A 20,731-nucleotide genomic window follows, 5' to 3' on the forward strand; every position below is an offset into this window, starting at 1 on the left:
TGTGAGAAAGAGAGAGAGAGGGAGGGATGGTACAGGTTTCTTTCTAGATTTCAGTAAGAAAGGCCCAACAACAATTGTCAGAATGAAGTAGCTGTTTCAATAATAGATAATAAAAGAGAATAATGGATAGTGATTAAATGTTTAGTGACAGTGATTAAATGATTAGATATATCTCTTTAGATGATAGGACGCCCATGTTTGTGTAGCACCGGATGGGCCCCAATAATTTAAATGGCAAACAGTGCAGAATTAGCAGAAAGCTCCCCATCACATCATTGTGGTGGCACAAAGATATGGCAGGGAACATCTCCCCTCCATTTGTGCATGTGTGTGGGTGGATGTATGGCCAACAGCAAGTGTGCTGTGCGTCTGAAATGAACTTTCACAGAAAGAGAGCATGAGGCAAAATTCTGATACAGCCTATACATTTCAATCGTCATATTTCTCCCAGGACATCACCCAAACTCACGACAAATTACATGTCAACAAATTGCAGAACTCGAAGATGTATGGTTGAAACAAGTCAGATTCTCTTAAATATAAACAGATCTCATTAAGGCCGTCTGTAAATTTTATGTCTGGCCAAAAAAGAGTAAGTATTGTGTAGCCTCAAGATAAGCATAAAAATGGGAATGGAAAGGTCACATTTTTCTCCTGACAATGGCAAGAAATGTAACATTAGGTAATTTTGGAGCAGAAAAATGTAGTGCTGGAAAGTCTTTTTGAAATGTGCAGTATAGCTTCTACAGTTTCACAAGAACAGAGGAGATCTACACTACTTCATTTGTCTCATTAGAAAAATAAAATAAAATAATAGCAAAACCCATCAGATTGATCTCGGTTTTCCCCAACCAAGACAAAATTACACAGTGATGGCTACAGCCATTCCTAATGAGAAAATCAGTTGACTTTCATAATGAGACTAGAAGCAAATTTTGCCTTTTCTTTTTTTCTTGAGAAAACCAAAGTATAGCCTGTATTGAAAAGAGATTCATACAACACCTACAAAAAAATCCAAACATTTCTCTTTCCAAACCATAATTTGAACTTTCAGTATTTTAGATTGTTCACAAAATGTTTCAAATATAGTATATTCAAATATAGGAGTATTTTTCATATAGCATGTTTAAGTATAATTGCTATTCAAATCATTAAGCCTTTCAGAAGTTTGTAATGGGGAGGAACTTTCTTAAGAGTTTGTTGGTTAACAGTGAGTTCTTGCAAATCAGTGAGAAGTGAATCTGCATTGAAGGCAGTGAGGTTTCAGATAAGAAGAGGTAATACTGTAACTTGCAAAAAAAAAGATCCAGAGCCAATGCATCTTCTTGTTTTGTATACAGCATGTGTTTCCATCTGGGGTTATCTTTTTGAATGCGTGAATCAGATTTCCTGTACTGTGCTGTTAATCAAAACATTACCTTTAAAGGCATAAAATGTCAAGGAGCTGCAGCCTCTTTTTATTTTTCTTGCCATTTGAAACTAATTTTAGCTAAGGATTCACTGGAAAGCCACAGTGCTTTTATGTGTTTGTTTGTTTGTTTTTACCTTATTCCGCAAATCTGCATCAGCTCTGTTAGAGGAACTGAGACTCTTCTTCCATGTCTGATGTTACATCAATTGCTTTAGCAGGTGCATTTTCAGCCATATATTTCTGAAAAGCAAAGCTACACCCTGGCTAAGTAATGAGAATATGGTATCTTGCAGAAAAAAAAAGACATGAGTTAGACCCTGCCAGAGGAGCAAGTCTAAAGGTAAACCAGGATTCAAACCAAGAAGTTTTAGAACTTCTTGTGGTAATCAGGGTACAGAGCCTGATGTGGACAGGCAGGGGAAGAGAAGGGCAGGGAATGGCCCCGTCACGTTTTTTTTCCCTCGAGAATGAAGTTTAAGGCATTATTCTGCTGTAAACTCCATCAATAAATCCCCCTTAAGTCATATCAGGAGAAGAGCACAGTTTTAGCCCAAGAATCAGGCCCGACATTTATGTTCATAAAGAATTTTATGTGTAGTGAAAGTCATTACAACTCCTGTGACATAGCTCTGCATTTCACAGTTAAGTGGAAAGGATGCTTATAACAGTTGGACCCAAAGGTATTTATGCTTTCCACACAGAGAGTATATATAACTATATACATATATACATATATATTTATATACTCCCAGCTGCAATATTCTCATATACAGAGGTATTTATAGAATTTATAAAGCAGTCCATCTCTGGTTTGTCTTAACCAAATGAGTTGCTCACTTTGACTTCCTTTTTTTTTCCTTTTTTTTTTTTTTTTTAACTAGTAACTTATACTCATTAAGTCACAAATAGACAGTGTGGGTAGAGAGACAGAATTCTTCTTCCCAAAACACTGAGCTCATCAGTACAGGAAACGCCACAAAAAATGAAACAAATGCATATAAAGCTTTAAAGGCAAGAAAGTATTATAAGGAGAAATGAATACCTTACTGAACTGAACTGAACAGAACAGAAATGAACTGGTTAGAAAGTGTATTTTTTTTCTCTGGAATGAATAATCTTCAGATCTTTGTCAAGCCACACTGAAGTATTTCAAAAAGCTGACTTTTGGTTGAAAGAGCCAAGTTGGGCCAAGTAGACTTCCCCCTTCAAAATATCCATAGAAACCCTCATTTAAGGATAAGCATCTATAGATTCAGTGTCATTATAATGTACAAAGATGACATTTCTATGTTATACATTCATATCAACCAAGCATAAATGATATAAAAGAGAAAGCATAGCTGTGAGAAATAGCTTGCAATGTGGTACATACCACAGTAGGCAAGCAATATGACTTCCATTGGTGCAAAAAAGGAATTCCATCAGCCTACTTCCTGCCCACAATCTTCCATGAAAAATATTGCATGAGTGTGTCAGGCCTAACTATATTTACCAGTCAATTTTGATGTATTTTAGCAGAATGTAGCCTAAAACAGAAAGGAGTCTAAAAAAAAAATTTCTAAAAAATAACCAATGTGTGAAAAGAAAGTGATAATAATGACAAATTATGTTTAGTGTCAACATGAGAGGTGAACAGCTTACAAATAGTAGCATATAAATAGAGACACACACATCAGTATATCACATACAAAAAGCCATCTCAGGAAAATGTCTATCCAGCATGACAGCAACAGAGATCTATTGTACTGAATGGACAGAAAGCTTTGACTTGTCCGATGTCTAAACTGTCATCAGACTGTGCAAAGATCTAACATCTAAAAATCCACACTGAGCAAGAGATGAAATGCACCACAGAAAAGTAAAAAGCTATCTATTCATGTTATATGGGATTTGAGAAAGAAAAGCTCTAACACATTGAATCTCACAGCAAAGAACAATTTTATTACTCTGTTGTTAGTTGAAAGAAGTACAGTCAAACAGCTAAAGAATTATACCAGTGAATCAGAGGGGTTTATTCCACTCATGTATGTGGTTTTATGCTTGATGATTCCCTTGACTTCTGAAGAGTTAACTTGGATTACACTGAAACCACTGAAATGAGGTAGGCAACTTGGAAAAAAAAAAAAAAAGTACCACAGCTAAGGTTAAAAAAGAGCTCATGACTTCAAGAAGTCTATGTTGTGTTCATAGATATTTTTTAGAAGCCTAGTCACAAACCCTTGTAAAAAGAGAGCATAGAGTATTAGAAATCTCTTCTTCCTGGACTTTTTAAACAAGAAAAATCTGAATATAGAGCTCAAAAAAATATGCCATTGACTGAGGAACAGATTCCAGCTAGGAAGCAGGGAAAATTTCTCCCATTAAGTGGGGATTACAATGGGGAGAGATAGGGCTGTATAGCACAGATTTCTTTACTTGGCAGGGATAGCTAAAGGAGCTAGGTAGGAGCCACTCTGTAAAGACCCTGGGAATGCAGCATTGTGTTGAAGAGAAAACTAAAAAAAAAAAAAAAAAAAAAAAACTGCCCAAAGTACTCTGAATATAAAGCCATACAAGTCAGTTGTAGATCACATGAGCCTTTTCTGGTAGAAAACAATTTTTCTGTGTTTTAAAGAACTTCCTATTTTCTTGTTACTGTCTGTTTCATAGACCAGATGCATTTCTTTTGTCAAGCCCTCTGGCTCAAAGCAGAGTAAGCTGGTTTTGTTTCCTGTTGAAGCTAAGACATGCTTTAAAGGAGTCTGTTGAAGCCTGTTTGTGATAGTAAGTAAGAAAGACACTCCAGTAGTTTTTAACTTCCGTGATTCTAGAATAAAATGGTATTTCCCAGGTTATGCAATATTGACAAAAGTGTCACCAGCCAGAAGTATGTCCATACCTAAATAGCAGCAACAGTGAGTTTTTAGTATCTTAGAAACATACACTGCAGCTTAGATCTCCAGGAAATTGCCATCCATGAACATGGTATAGTAGAAGAGCTATGCTGGATTTTGGTTGTTTTGTTTTGTTTGTTTATATACTATGAAGAAGCAAAACAAACCCATGGGGCAAAAATTGCTCAGGTACTAAACTCTGCGGTCTATGAACAGTTGATAGCTAGTTTAAAGTCAGCCTTCTTCCTCTACAACCAAAATACATATCTTTGCTATATAGCTGTTACAAATACAAAGTTACAAACATTCTCTTTGACATCCATTTATCGTATCCAAGAACTCGACTTTCATAGGTGAAATGCAGAGGTCTGTGCTGTCATACATAATGAATCACAAATCACTTAGTGTGAGAAGTATGAACCCCTTAATACATGCAGTGACAGAGAGAGCACATGCTTATCAATGTCGGCCTCTTCTGGTTGCTTCCTCAGCTTCTTCTGTTACTCTACTTGCTAGTGTATATCACAGGTCTTGGCCTTTTGAGTTGTCAGAAGGAATGACTTAAGTTGATAAGGATATTATGAGGTAGTCCTCACGATGAGTCTGCTGTCCTGGTTGCAATGCCTTGTCCACCCCAAGCTACTTGCTGGACTGTGGTAGGGACAGAGTGAGAAATGGTGAAAGCCTTGATGCTGTGCAAGCACTGTTCAGCAACAGCTATAATATCAGTGTGTTTATCAATGCTGTTTTTGTCAGAAAACCAAAACATAGCACCATACAGGCTACTATAAAGAAAATTACACCTAGCCCAACCAAAACTGGTACAGCCAAGTAGGAGAACAGTGCCATTCAGCCAGACCAGAATGAAAGAAATAATTACACAGTGACTTTTTTTTTTTTTTGTAGCCTTGTTTGCTAAGAAGGCAGAAGCCCTGTCCCTCACTCTATTATCCCTTAGGCTAGAGTTCACCTCATGGGTTACTTAGTGTCAGATTGAAAAGCTAAACGGTATTTAGAAAGGAAAGTTCAAAGCCATGTGAGTCAGAGTGAGTTCCTCTTTTATTCTTTTACCATGTCAGATACCATAGATTAGCAATTTCCCTAAGTGATATTTAATGCTAATTACTTCAGGGTCAATGAGCTGTAACCAAAAAATCTTTAATAAGACTTTTCTCATATAAGGTTTCTAATGAGTACTTTTTCAGGCCCATTTGAACTCTTCATGCATATCTGTCCATAGCTAGCCCACACTAGCATATGTGCTGATGTTCAGCTTAGGTCTTTTGTTTTTTTCCAGTTATGCTCAATCAAATCTGCCTCCTACTTATGCAGATAAGTTTCATAGAAGGTGTGTGTAATTCAGCTCTTTAACAGAACAGCCTTCTCTTCAATATGCTCCTCTCATTCAGCGTCCTCTGTGCTGTCAGATTAAAGATTCCAAAACAAGATCACAGACTTGTAATTTGAACGCAGTAGTCCAAAACTGTGCAAAGAGAAAACACATTTTCTAATTGCATTCACTTACATTTCAAGTTGCAGTTATTGCAGGTGAGTTTGTGTTACCCTCACCCCTCCTGTATAGCCATGGAGGGGTGGGTTTTGCTTGCTTTTTTCTTCTAAACGCCTAAACAAATGCAGGATTTTTCATTTTATGTAGAAGGCAGGAATTTCAGGCTTTTGGAATGGGAATTAAATGCAGGAGTTACTAAGTGAAATTGTACAGTTTTTTGGTTGTACAAACTAGACTAGGCATTATCTTTGCTTCGTTTGTCCTTCAAGTTTTCTCAGTAGTACCAATCTGCAAACATGAGTCAGACACATGGGAAAAGATAAAAGTAATAATTTTGAGTGGCTTTTTACTTATTTTTTAAGATCTTGAGGTTTAAGTTCTTAGTCTTGTCTCTTACATCCTGAGGCTAAAATTCAGATATAATTGTATGGCAGAAGTGGTCATATCTTTGAGAAAGTTTGATCCAGTGCAAAAAAAAATTCACCATCTTCCAAACACCACTTTGTGAAGGCAGTATTATTTAGACTTCAGGATAAGGAGTATTCCTTTATTGTTTCCCTAGAATAAAAATAAAATTGTTTACAAGATCAAGTATCGTTACCAGATTTTTTTAGAAAAACATATTATTACTGGTAAAAACAGTTGGTTAATATTTACACCATGTTAGTTACACAAAGGTACTATAATATTGCCCCAGAACAAAAATTGATGATGTAAAAATAATAGTGTAATACATTGTTTACTAAAATGCACAGTGCTTTTTTTCTGGTTGGCCAAAAACCTACCAAATTATTGTGGTCAGAAAAAAAAATGAGATTGGACTAGACTTCTAAAACCCTGCTGCTATTTTTACCTCACTCAGTAGCTTTGGCAAATGTACTCATGTAAGATTATGGAAAACCAAACTTGGTTTCCTGCACAGCTTCTAAACTATTTTAGGACTGCCATTTGCTGGGGAAAACACTCCATCTCGTGGAGTTCCTTCAGCTGACATTTTTTCCATTATGAGCACAATGTTTTAGAGTACTGTTAAACAACACAGATTGAAAGTGAGAATGGTGTTGTAACCTAGCACTTAGGACACTTCTCTTAGTAATGAAACACATGAGCTTTGGCCTCTGCTCCAGTGCATAATTAAGTATTCTGTGCAGAGTGGACAAGTCCTGACAGAAGAGATGCAGGAGGTGCCATCACAGGCTGCCCTGCTCAGCAGCCTGGTGCTCAGGCAGCTCCCAGGCATGATGTGGGTACAGATCTCATGAGCAAAGCAAGTAGTTGAGAGGGGATTACTAAGAAAAAAAATAATATATATTTTTTTGATTCATACTGCTTCATTCTATTTACTTTTTTGTTTGCTTTTGCAATACACAAAATTGTTTAATTTTTCTCCACTGTAAGAAAAATGGTGACGGGAAGATGGTTTTAGTTTTGTTCTTTTTCTCACTATTCTATTTTGTAATGAAATGGCAAGAAATTAAATTCATCTTCCCCAAGTCAAGTATGTTTTGCCCATAGTAATTAGTAAAAAATCTGTCTGCCCTTATTTTCACTCAGGAGGTTTTTTGTCTTATGTTCTACCCATGACCTCCTAAGAAGCAGTAGTGAGAGAGTGGCTGCATTGGCACCTGATAATTTTCATTATTTTTTGATATAGTTTTTTCGGCTAATGCATGTAAATTATGGATATTTAAGCATTGCATACATGCTGAAAAAATTCCACTTCACACTGAATAAAAAACATAAAACAAGTAATTCTGAATAAGGAAGAAACAGTTGACTTCCGTGAGTAGTATAGTTCATTAACAAATGTGTTATATTGAAAAGGCTTTATAGTTTCTGAAGAAAACCATCATATATCTCAAAAGTTCTGGATAATCCTACCTATAAATACACCAAATCCTACAATGTCACCACCTGCAAAACAACATTGAACAAAATGTTGGATCTTGTTCAATTTGGATTAAAATGCAAGAATCATTTGTTGATTTTTTTTTTTTTTCTCAACATGGGAAAATAAATGGTATATTCAGTCACTTCTGCTTTCTTTTGAGGGAAAGGAGTAGGTTTTTAGATTTTGTATGCAACTACTTCATGCTTTAAAGAAAAGCAAAACTTCATTAATGAGAAGCCCAAAGTGTCTCTCATTGGCCAGTGAATCCCAAAAGGGAGACCATAGGCTTGTGCAGACAACCTTTGCTTGGACTGTGAGAAGATCAATGAGAAAACTGCTGAAAACTGCAGGGCACGGTTCTATATCTTATCATTTTATTTGTTGCGGAAAAATGGTGAGGAAAGAGATGAGGAAGTCATTCTCAGCTGAGAACATCTGTGAATAATTCTTAGCCTACTTATATTGAAAACTTTTCAGTTCACAGAAGCATAATGAAATGATGAAAGTCTATTAACCCTAAATAGCTGCAGGCTTCATCAGAAATTAAGTCATTTAAACAGAGTAAATGAACCAGCCATCCTCACAACAGTTGAAAAGTATGGTCTATCGTTACAGTTGTCTTTTACAAACCGTACTGGCTTGGTTTTATTCATTACTTTCAAAGTGAGCAATCAACTGATACACAATGCATTTAATGTATTATTATTGTTAATATTAATATTATTACACATTTTCCCAATGAGTTTTAGTTCTATACTTAGTGAGCAGATGAAAAATACCTGTGTTCTGTAACTTTCTTCTAATTCACATTCTTTTCTTGCTTGAGTTTGAACTGCTTTCATTAGTTTGAACTGCTTTCCACACTGACATTGCAGGTGGACTTAGAATCTCCTTGCAATTTGAAGTCAGTTAAAATTTGTTTGGGTGTGCACATACATACCCTGATTCAACTAAGATGCTAGCCAGAATGCTAGTCTGAAATAAAAATTAAATATTTATATATAAATATTAATTTCTCATTCATAATATAAACCAGTTCTAGCCTCACAAGTCAGACTAACAAATGATATAGATCCCTACTTCTTAATGTGGTGTCTGCAATAGAGTATATACAGCTTGCAGGGAATATAGTTTTCTTCCTATTTTTGTTTCTAATGAAAGCACCTAGGTGATCTGTGTCCCTCTTTTGTTCCTGTAAGAGGATACTGTTTTCTTTCTTACTCAGAAGATGCCTAAATAGGGATCTAAAATATTTTTGTTCTGGTTCAGGCTCACTCAATGACATGCAGTTACCTTGTTTGATGAAGCTGTAAGCCTATCATGAAATTACCATAAGGAAAAAACTTTTTTTTTTCTTCTTTTTTTTTTCTGTAAAGGTGGTCAAACAGTGAAACAGCTTGCCCAAAGAGACAGTGGGGTATCCATTCTTGGAGGTACTCAAAACACAGCAGGGCATGGCCAGAGCTACTACAACAACCTGCCCTAGCTGATGCTGCAGTCATTGTTCCACGAATCTGGACACCGGTGTTTCCCCTTTCTGTCAGGATTGTTACTTCTTGCTGTGTTCACTAAGAACCACCCCAACATACTGTAGAGAGAATAGTTACTGCTGTACAGCAGTTATGGTGCTTTCAGACATCATAGTATGTGGTGCTGTTAAGTACTCTCTTCTCTATGTTCTCAGAAATCTTGGTTACACCTGTTTCAAATTCAAGGAAACCAAATGATGAATGCCAATCCACAGCTCATGTCTTCATGCAGAAGTTTATGCGATTGTGTATGTATATGTATGTATATAACATATAAATACAAAAGCACATAAAAAAAACGTGAGAGGCAATAGGCTATTATCAACAGTCCCTTCTTGAAAGCACTGGAAATATACCTGAGTACATAAAATCAACATTTATTGCAACATCCTATGGAGTCATTATTAATATATGCAACCAGTATTCATGTAGCAGGATAAACGTTCTCTGCTTTTCTGAAATCAGAACGGTGTCAAGAATATAAACCCTGACTTCCCCTTGTCTTCTGACAGCAAAGTTGAAACAGATTCTTCATCAGTTTTAGATTACTGTTGAGAAATTAGCCCTTCACAGAATATATTTGAAAGTTAAAGACTTTGCTTCATGCATTCATTAAATTGGAGCTTTCTTTTTAGTATAAATCTGTGTATTTGAAAAGATAATTTTTGTAACAGAGGAAGAACCAATTACATAATGTAGTACACCCTCCTTAATGACACAACTGTATTGGAATTTAAGTTAATCATTATAATAGTATGATGTGCACTTTATTAATATTGTAGTGTACCGTATTAAATTACTACAATGTTATTAGACAATTTAGTTCAAGCTCCCTGTATCAGAAATGCAAATATAGGTCATAAGATTAGGAAGATGTTTGATACTATTTGATACTGATTTTGAACTATCTACATGTACTTTTATTTAAAAAAAAATAAAAATAAAAAACAGGAGTGTATCCGTACTCAGCAAGATGAAAACTAAATGGCTGTTATAGTTATATACATTGTTACATGTTTCAGAGATTTTGTCATTAGAAAATTATAAAGCAAGTCTATTCTATGTGTGATGTTCAGCCATGATTCATTAATGATGAACTGCATTAAGTGCACATTCGCAAGGAATACATTCCCCTTTCTTCCAGGGAAAATCTTAACCTGAAGGCACAAATTGCATGTGGACAGGGCTTGGCCTTTCATCTGTCTCTCTCTCCAGATGTATATTGTCTCCACGCAGAGTGCTATGGAAGGTCTGCACGAGATTTTATGTGCCAATTGGTTATGGAGAAAGAAAAGAGTTGTAGAGAAACACTCCCTTGAAAGAATGATGTATCATGCCTCTAAACAGTCAGTGTAATTCTCATCAGAATCTCCAGGCTGATCCTTGGGAGGCTAACAGGGTTATTTGTCAATGTACTTCTTGGTTACGCTGGCTACCAATGTACTTAAGTCTGTTTTACTACATAATTGCACACCTACACATTAAGTATACCATTATTTAGAAGTAATTTACCAATAATGTGCATTCTGTAGAGGAAATACCTGTAAAGCCATTGGAATACTAATATGATTTAAGAAATAAATACCACTATTACTGCTGTCTGCTCTAGATCAACAGTACTGATAGTAAAAGAATGTCCAGATTACTTTCTGCATCATTTCTTATCCTTCTGTAAGGAATAAAATATGAAGAGTGAATAACCATTCACTAATGGAAAAAAAAAAATCTCTTGCATTAGTGATGTAAAAAACAAATGCTCCCTTTGCTTTTTTTTCATTGGTCCTATGTACCTACTTAACATATATTTAAAATGCATTTTATCTTACGGCTGCTCAGAGAAGTTTCATAGTAAGCATACTATCAGTCTCCACTTGGTTTTATTTGAATAGAATTCCTAAACAAAAGACAAAAGGGAAGAATAGGAGATTCTTAGGTTCCTATTATTACATAATTAGCTACTTCTGTTACTTCTGTAAATCAGAAGTAACATATCAGTGTCCACTACCTAAGATGACAGCCACAACTGAGTATATATTTTCCCCAGAGTTAATCTCTCACAAACGTCATTGCTATAGGAAGACAGTTTACAGTTTATAAAAATAGACCTATAGTAGAAAAAAAAGAGTTCTGAATGTAAAAAATGGCACATGTAATTAGCTTTTTGATAATAGATATCTGAAACAAATCTTACAGTTTTTAAAAGTAGAATAAATGAAAATGCAATTACAATCTTCCAATTTAAAAAAAAAAAAAAAAAAGATATACTTCGACAGATAATGGAGAAATACTACAGGATTTTTCTTGAGTTTAAAAGCAATGATAACAAAAGGATGACTTTATATGGAGTGTTTTCAGCTGCCAGAGACCAAGACAGGTGCGCTAAAATTGACAGAGCTCACAGGTACTATTTTATGAAAGGAAAACAATTATTTTTTTCTTCAAGATTTCAGTCACTCAGTGAAAACTAGAACAATTAAATTCCGAGTTCTTAAAAGCATGTTCCAGAAACTGGTGATATGGCATTCTTATTTCCCACCAAGCTTCAAAATCATATCTATATTCTATTACTTGAAGTAAGTCATGTGTTTATAAAAAAAGATTCAAGTCTTAAATCCCATCACTAATATAGTTAGTGAAGATAAATCTGATGGCTGACTTTGTCTGACCTTCTTGCTACTGTTTTATTTTTGCAGTTATTTACTCCAACCATAATGAAAAGACCACAACACAGATGCTTCCAAAGGATGAGTCATTATTTCTCCTTTTACATTTTCATGGAAGTCAAGAAGTTGGTAAGAAAAGATTCATCTGACCAAACCCTAAGCAACGAGTCTCCTGATTTTAGTATAAATACTAGTCATAAAACATAATGTTGTGTTCAAAAGGGACTGTACCTTGGAATCAGATGTCTGGAGCTCTGCCACAAACACCTCTTTTACATGAAATTAGTCAAAACCACTGTTTAAATTTCACAGTTTTTTGAAACTACACAGTGAAAATATTTTGTTTTGTTTTGTTTTTACAAGCTTCAAAAACATTGACCAAGTGTTTTCTAACCTCTTTAATCAAGGAAATATTGTTGAATTCACGTATCCTTTATGTCACACTGGGGACATTGCAGTGCTCCAGTCTTGGCATGGTATCACAATATCTCAAGGGTGAGGGTAAGGAAGTACTGTGATCCAGATAAAGTGACCTGCCAACTCTGAAAGAAAGAAAGCTATTTTTTAGGTTTGTGTATTTAAGGGATATTTACTGATTTCAAATAACGTCTCTCCATTTTGTTTTGGGATCCTTATTCCATGACTCAAAAAATCTTATCCACTCCTTGGAGTCTGAGGGATCTTTGGGGTCTTTCTTTTTTTTTTTTTTTAAACAAAGCCCACACAGTCCTGAGAAAGGAGACCACATTCAACAGATAGCATGGACGTTCGTTTCTTCTGCCCTACCTAGACCTCTAACACTATCCCCACAGTCTTTAACCCCTTCACATGTCCTCACGTGCCTCAGCAGTGCAACATGTACCTTGAGTTTCACACAAGCCGCAGTGGTCTGTAGCACATCCTCCACATTACTATTTCATTTTCCAAACAGGAAAAAAAAAACACACACAAAATAATTCTTTTAGGTTTCTATGTACTCTTGTAGCAATCTGCTGGTAACACACGCATCCTGCCAAGGTGTAAACTGTAAAATGACTTATTGGATCAGTAATGAATTAGGAACATGACTTGTTGGACAAACAAGAAAAATGTTTTGCTAAAATCTAAGTCACTTTTTTATTGCTGAAGACATTGGATGAGGACTTATTTGGTGAATTTTTTACATTTTAACTTCCAAATATTTGCTGGAATGATTTATTCAAAAATGTTCTTCATTTGGTGTCTAGGCATTCTGAATGTGCACCCTGAACATTGTTTTGTTTGAAATGTGACTTTTGAGATTGATGAATGAGATGAAACCAAAGAAAGCTTTTTTTATAACCAAGGACTAGAATCAAAGGCAAACTTATGACTTGGCATGTGACTTTCCCACACATGCACCTCCAAAGTCTGATACAAAAGCAAAACTGGTACAAATTTTTCTCTGCCACCTGAAGAAATGAATTTAGAATTAATTATTAATAATTAATAAATGATAGATTAATAATTACTTAGCAGATACTATTTGTGTGGACCAGGTCTTTTCTGATCCAATGGCCATCAGTTCTACCTAATGAACCAAAATAGAACCATCTCCTCTAAAACTGAATCTCCTTTTCTAAGCCAATATCAGCATAACATCTGGCTGTGTCAGATCATTTCTCTTAACAAGAACTACTAGAAAGTTTAATCTTTCACCAACTGTGACATGTTACAAATACCATATGTTTTCTGGAAGAAAGTTGGCAAAATGCATACATTGTTTCCTGTAAGGTTATGCTTTATGTAATTTTACTAAAAAGTTATGTGGGAGCCCTGAAGGTAAAAGGCTTCTGTTTGGTTGTACTTTTTGTTTGCTTTTATTGAACAATATGTAGCATACACTGAATATTCTCCTAGCTAAACTAGAATGTGGTGATGGACAAGGCATGTTAATTTTATTGAAGAGAGAAACTGGACAGAATCATCCACTTACAGCAAATGTAGTACTTACCTGACTCATTTATCTTGCAGGAAACACTCAGCAAGTGTCTCGTATAATTTTTGTCCCAGTATAGGGTGAGCTGAGGGTGCTGTTCTAAGAGAACACTGAAATTACAGAATAGACAATGGCTAACTCAGATAGGAAAAGTTTTCAGCACTTTAAAGCTTGTGTTTCTTGTCAAATTTTGAGAAGTATTTTTCAGCTTTCCATAATCAGCACAGTATTAATGTGTTCAAAACATTTTGGTTATTTTCTCAGTTTAAAGTAGTTTTCCCTACACTCAAACGTAACAATCTTCAAACAAGACTACGTGTTAGAAAATGGATCTTAGAATTATTTTTGTAGCTTATGATAACTCAACAGCCATCAAAGAAAAAAATAACTTTTACTGAAAAAGAAAATTATATCAATTCTGAATATTTCTGACTTATTGAGGCCTCATGCTGTTTGTACCTTGCACTGAAACGTCATTTAAGTTGAATTCAATATTAGCTAATTTATTTTCTTGCCCATTGTGAATATTAGGAAGTCAATCCCAACTGTTTGTCAAGGAGCAAGGACATCCTTTTTTTTTTTCTTTTTTTTTCTTTTTTCCCCTCAGTAGGAATCTGCATGTAAGACTGACCAGCCTGATTCTAATTCATATTTATAGTCTATAGTAGACCAATAACCTAGCAAAATTAACACGTTTAATTGGCATTTTAGCAGAATTGCTAAATTTACCTCATATTCTTTAGTGTGTTTTTGATATAATAGAGAACCTAGTCATTTGGAGAGGCATTTCAAATCAGCTTGAACTGAAACTAGCTCAACAACATCTTCAGAACTTCTAATAATTACATCTATACTAGAAAAAGAATTTATAAAGTATCACTCCAAAGTCCCCATTTTATCAAGCACTTGAAACTCAGAATACAATTGCTGTGTGTTTTATTTCATCCATAAATCTGGAAAGAGTGCATTTTAATGGGAAAGAAATTCTGAGTATGAGCAAAAAAATAACAGATACTCACTCGATCCACATACGTTTTCTCCTTTCCTGGAAAAATCTGGTTTTTTTTTCAGGAAAAAAAAAGAAAAAAGAAAATTCTGATTTGGCATATTTCCCCTTAGTATAAGGGGAGAGCTATAAACAATAGAAGAGGGATGGTTATTATCATGATTATAGTATTTTAAAGGTAGATACTGTTCAAACAAAAATAGATAAATTCAGGGAAGATATTTTACCAGAGTAAGACTCTCTTAAACTAAATAAATATATTATAATCATAAAAGTAATTGGAATAGTAATAGTAGCAACAGCGATAGTAATAGTTATGGTACCAACCCCAACAACAATAACAAAAAGCAAAACACTCCTCCACAATCCTAGTTTTGTAGGAAAATGGGATGTAGCCATCCTGATCTTGTAGTTCTGGGAATGTCCTTTAAAATGTTAATTGTAAGGAATCATAAGGATGCATTCGCTTTTCAGTGTTATTTTTAATATTGACAGTGGAAAATGAATGGCTTTTTAAATAAGCATAAATATTTCTATATGCATTATTTTATTCAATAAAGAGTGTTCTTTTATTTGTTTATTGATTAAACATAATCAACACTATATCAGCATTTGGATTAAAAATATTCTATTAACTCTACCCTGATATCTAGAGATAATCAAGTTGGGGACCTTGGACTTCATTACAGAAGCTAATCAGAGTAGAATGAATCTAATGTTTCCTGAGACCCTTTACTTTATGAGAGCATAGATTCACAAAAGCCAAAATTCCATGTCCATCGTGTTAAAAATTCCTGCTTTGCTACCACCACCTACTCCAAGACAATAGACTGCAGTTTTCAGAGTTTAATGTTATTTTCTAAGACTAAAAAATCCACTTCTGGCCAGAAAAGGTGAGAGTAAAGTCCATGATCCCACAGCTCCTGATTAGGCTGGGAAACTCAGTACCAAGTTAATCTCTGAATCTGTCAAGATCTGTAAACTTGATGTTCCTTTTTCTGTATTGTCAGAGGACCTGATCTGATAGGGATCCTCAGAACCTTCCCACTGTAGTAGTCACTGCACAAACATATGTTCTCCTGGTTCAAGTCCTCTCATGTCACATGGCAGGTACCTGTTAAGATCCCCTTAGGCAGACATGTCAACTGGGCTCAGCTCATCTGCATCCAGGATGAGATCTCTAATCACTGACTTAAAGAAGAAAAGAATCAGTGCCTGAACCATTACTGTCTCCTTTGTCTTCTTCCTCTTCCCCTTCTACAACCCCTCCCATGGCAGCAGTTTTCAGAGGGAAAAAAGGAAAAAAAGGAAACAAACAAACAAACAAAAAACTATTATTTGGGAAAATTCAGCTCTGCAAATCCTGAATAGAGAGAGGATTTTCTTCAAGGGGCAAGAGTCAGAAACTGAAATGGGAGGAAAGGCAGAAGCGATAGGAAAACTAAGACATTGTTTTCCTCATTTTTTTTTGCAGTTTGCTTTGTGCAAACTTCTGTGCACAGTATTCTGGATAAAGTGAAATCTTTCTACTTTAAGAAAGTAAATCTATTTAAATCTTTCTAAATCTTTTTAAAGATAGAAAATTAAAAGTCTTCTATTAATTTTTAGCCCTTGAAATCAAAATTGTGAGTGCTGCATTCAGTTTGCCATCATGTCTTTTGGGGTGTAGACTGACAGGATTTCAAGAGCAACTTCTCAGATGAGCGTGAATCTGAGTCTTTTGCCTTCTGAAGTACAAATGCTACCTTTAAATTGTAACACATCTCTCTGCATAGATTTCCCTTTTATAATGAAATGACAGGTGCTGAATGATCTGGGGTTGCATCACATAGGCAGCTGAATTGGGCTAAAAACAGCTAGTGAAGGGGAAAGTGCTATAAAGAGGGAGAGAGATGAGAATTAGCCTCTCAAATGGAAAATTTGCTTATAACTTAGATGTATGATAGAGGATGTCAGAATAGTGATAAAAATTGCAATCCTTGCTTACATTCCTATGGACTTCAAAGGGAGTTTTCCCCATGTGAGGACTGCAGGATCAGACATCCTATCTGTACTTCTTTCTTTCAGCATCTGGCTCTTACAAGTGTTGTCAGAAAAGCTTTTCTCACCATATGGGACTTGTGAAACATATTTAAAGCCCTTGGTAATGTTCAGTTCACTGCCTACTTGGTTGGACATTTCTTACACCTTTCTAAAAAGTGCCACTGCAGGGCAAAGTTTAATTTGCACTCTAATGTGGGAAAAGAGGTCTTCCTTTTATAGAACTTTTTTCTTAAGGCATTTGTCTCTTACTGTAGCTTTTGAAAAAGTAAAATAAACAAATAAATAAATAAATAAAATTGCTATGCCCTATGTTTCCTTAAATGTGTCGTTTTCGCTTACTACGGTCAGATTGGTGCTCTTTCTTTTCCAAACATAGCTCAACAGTTTCAAGCTAAACTGGTTTTCCTTTGAAAACCAGCAAAACTTTGTCCTTTTCAAGTCATGGGGTGCAGGATCACTTTTGGTCTACTCTTTCCAGTTGGGAACAAGAGAATATGAACCATTTTCCCCTTAGGTCCAGATGTCTGGAGAAAGATGAATCAGAGAGTTGAAATTATTAAATATTTATCTAGAAGAAAGAAATATTGCTGTATAAAAACATATCTTATGTCACTGCATAATGAGGACCTGGTTTCATGTATGTCCTCTAGTTATCCTAAATTTCTTTTTGGATGTAATGCTGATGAACAGACTGATTCCTCTTCAGTAGAGAGGAGGATTGGTGAGTCTTGGAATAGTGTAGTACAAAGATGTCTGTAAGGTGCTTGTATCACTTGTCCATCACTGATTTCTCTCTACAGTGTTTAATTTCTCTGTGATACTAACAACACTGAATGGCAAGCTGGTGCACATGGTAAGACCAGCATTCACAAACTCATCTTTTTGCCCTATATTAAAGGTAGTGCACGTTCTCACTACTGCTGACAAGGTCCAGTGCATAATTGATATGTCTGAATTGACCATCAGTCCAAACAGGTTCAATAGCTTATTTTGGACTCAAGGTCTTGGCTAACATGTTTTTTTGCACTGAAGGTTTTTTCACAGCTTACGAATTCTGTACAAACTGAGCAGAATAACATTGCATAACACAAACTTCAGAGTAGGAAGATCAGTGACTCCACAAACCTGTTTGAAAATGACATATTCTAAGTACTGACATTATTTTTAGAGGTGTATAGTAATATATACATATTGTAAGAAAGTGAATATACATTTTCCTTTGCTGATCAAAATACACAATCATCCATTAAACCACCCTTCTCCCTTCTGCATCTTATAACTGTGGGAGGTTGATAGATGTTGAAAATTCTGTTTGTTCTTCCACATGCCCTAAAGATTCTCTATGAAAGCTATGTTCTTTCACTGTTGGGGACATGAATAATTCATGTCATCATCACGATGGAAAATTTCAGCTATCAACAACACAGTTCTCAAGTAAAATTTGTGCTTTAAATTCTGTCACAATATTTATTTTCACTTAGTGTCCACCTATACCGGACTCTCTAACCATGTGATAGGAAAGAGGTTGTGCTACTGAGCAATTCTAAACAGTGACATCCCTGACTTTGTAGTAGTCTTACTCACCTCACCTGTGTCCCTCTGGTGTTCCACTGTAGCCCCTCTACACTCCATGAAGATATGGACAAGGTCACACTGAACAAATGGCACTTGGCTGTCAAGAAGCTATGTACTCCATGGTTCATACTGATATTGCTGGACTTTGTTGGAAACGGCCCAAGTGGCTGATAATGGCATCATCTGTTTCGTGGCCTTGTTTTCTTTCTGTAGCTCTAATATCTGACCAGCTGAACTTTCCAAGATTTATTTATCCACAAGTGCACAGGTGTTGTTATTCTCATGGTATCAATAAGGAGAACTAACACATGAAGCTGCCTAACTGCTGCTGGTTCCATCATGATTTCGATGGGCCTAAATACCTTGCAGAGCTGGAGTAAGGTAACTATGCTGATAACACAAAATAACTGCAGCAGAGCAGGATATTGAAAATGGTTGCTCTAGAGTCACTAGCTTTCATTTATTTGAATATGTTCTTTCCTGGCTTATCTTGAAACTTGAGCTTGAATGTTCATTACCTGCCTGTAAATGGGTTGTCTATGGGCCTTGAGTTACTAGCTCAGGTTTAGCTTAATGGAATATTTTAAAGGAAGGAGTCTTGAAAGCTATGAGGAATAGGTCTAAAATGTTCTGATAGCTTTAGGCTACTCTAAATGAGCAGGAAGTATCATTATGCAGTAATAAATATTTTAATTCTGTTGCTGATGGAAGTTTGGGTTTGGGGTTAATTACAGCAGCTATGGCAAATATTTAAATGTTCTGTGGCTTTCTGTCAATACCACAAATAACAATGCATTGTTTTCTCTGAAAGATAACATCAGTCACTGTCAGATGCATAGATTTTGTGAATATCTATAGGTAGAGTTATGTTTATATAACTACATTTTTTTTTTTTTAATCAACAGACTCCTCTTGCAGACTAGAGCACCTAAGTTTCTCCAAGAACCTTTCTTTCCTTAAGGATGCTCTCCATTTATCCTCTGGCATTCTACTAATCTATTTTACATATTTCTTTTTCTCCAAGTAATGGAGATACTGAGGGTGAAAATCATGACAGAAGACTCAAAAGAAATCATTTAGTTAAACCTCCAGGTGGCCATCAAAAATCTTGTTACAAATGCCTTTCCACTGTGCAAAAATGAACAGATCTTCATTGTGACAGTCAGCTTTGATCAAATGTCATATCTGGGATTCCTTGTGCACAGCAGTGTTTTTGTAAGAGCTATCATAATACTGCAGCTAACACTTCAAACTAACATTAAATGAAAGTCTGTGAGCTGGATGCATTTCACAATGGATAGCATATCTTGTCATTCTCTGGAAGATGGAAATTTTAAGCTAAGAGTACATGCTTAAATAGTGTTTTGGCACCATCTAGATATTAGTTTCACTCTGACATTAATTTCCTCTGTGGCTTTGCATGAGTAACTTAAGCTCCCTTGATTTTTCTCTAGATCTGTTTATCTTTCAAACAGGGAAAATGGTATTTTTTTCCCCTCAAAGAGAATAGATTTCAGATAAATCAGGATTATTTTTGTAAAACTTCAGAATCCATGACATTGACAACATGGTACAAACTTATCTGTGATCTTGGACTTCTGTTAAATGAAAGCATGACATATTTTACTTCTCCACTCTGCGACTCTTTTGTTAAGTTATATTGTCTTGTTCATATTAATCGTTCTTGCCCTGCTTCAAAGATAACAAAGGGGATTTTTTTTTTTTAGGCAACCTCAGTATTGATGTCATATGTATAATTTACAGAAAATACTCTTATTCAACCCCCCACATGCTTTTGCTTACATGTCAGCAAATGCATGTATGGTGAAGGAAAAGTTGTTTAGAGATTAAAGATGAGGAGAGAGGAGAGGAGAGGAGAGGAGAGGAGAGGAGAGGAGAGGAGAGGAGAGGAGAGGAGAGGAGAGGAGAGGAGAGGAGAGGAGAGGAGAGGAGAGGAGAGGAGAGGAGAGGAGAGGAGAGGAGAGGAGAGGAGAGGAGAGGAGAGGAGAGGAGAGGAGAGGAGAGGAGAGGAGAGGAGAGGAGAGGAGAGGAGAGGAGAGGAGAGGAGAGGAGAGGAGAGGAGAGGAGAGGAGAGGAGAGGAGAGGAGAGGAGAGGAGAGGAGAGGAGAGGAGAGGAGAGGAGAGGAGAGGAAGAAAAACAACAAGGGTGAAGGAAAGGAAGAAAGAGGGAGAAGATTCTAAGTTTAGGACTTTGGTTAACAAAGATAAATAAAAAAATCCGTACCATTCAGTTTCAGCTCTACTCGTCTCGA

General features: G+C 35.8%; 1 long non-coding RNA gene across 1 annotated transcript in view; it reads left to right on the top strand.

The window, feature by feature from the left end:
- Window positions 1-14,927, top strand: part of LOC308197334 — a 246,952-nt gene extending 232,025 nt beyond the window's left edge. Inside the window, exon 5 of the long non-coding RNA XR_013952823.1 lies at window positions 11,908-14,927. This is a non-coding gene — a long non-coding RNA (uncharacterized lncRNA). The remainder of the gene's footprint in view (window positions 1-11,907) is intronic.
- The last annotated feature ends 5,804 nt before the right edge of the window (window positions 14,928-20,731 follow it).

This window comes from Anser brachyrhynchus, assembly GCF_964034855.1.
Source record: "Anser brachyrhynchus genome assembly, chromosome: 1".
In the NCBI taxonomy this organism is placed as follows: Eukaryota; Metazoa; Chordata; class Aves; order Anseriformes; family Anatidae; genus Anser; species Anser brachyrhynchus.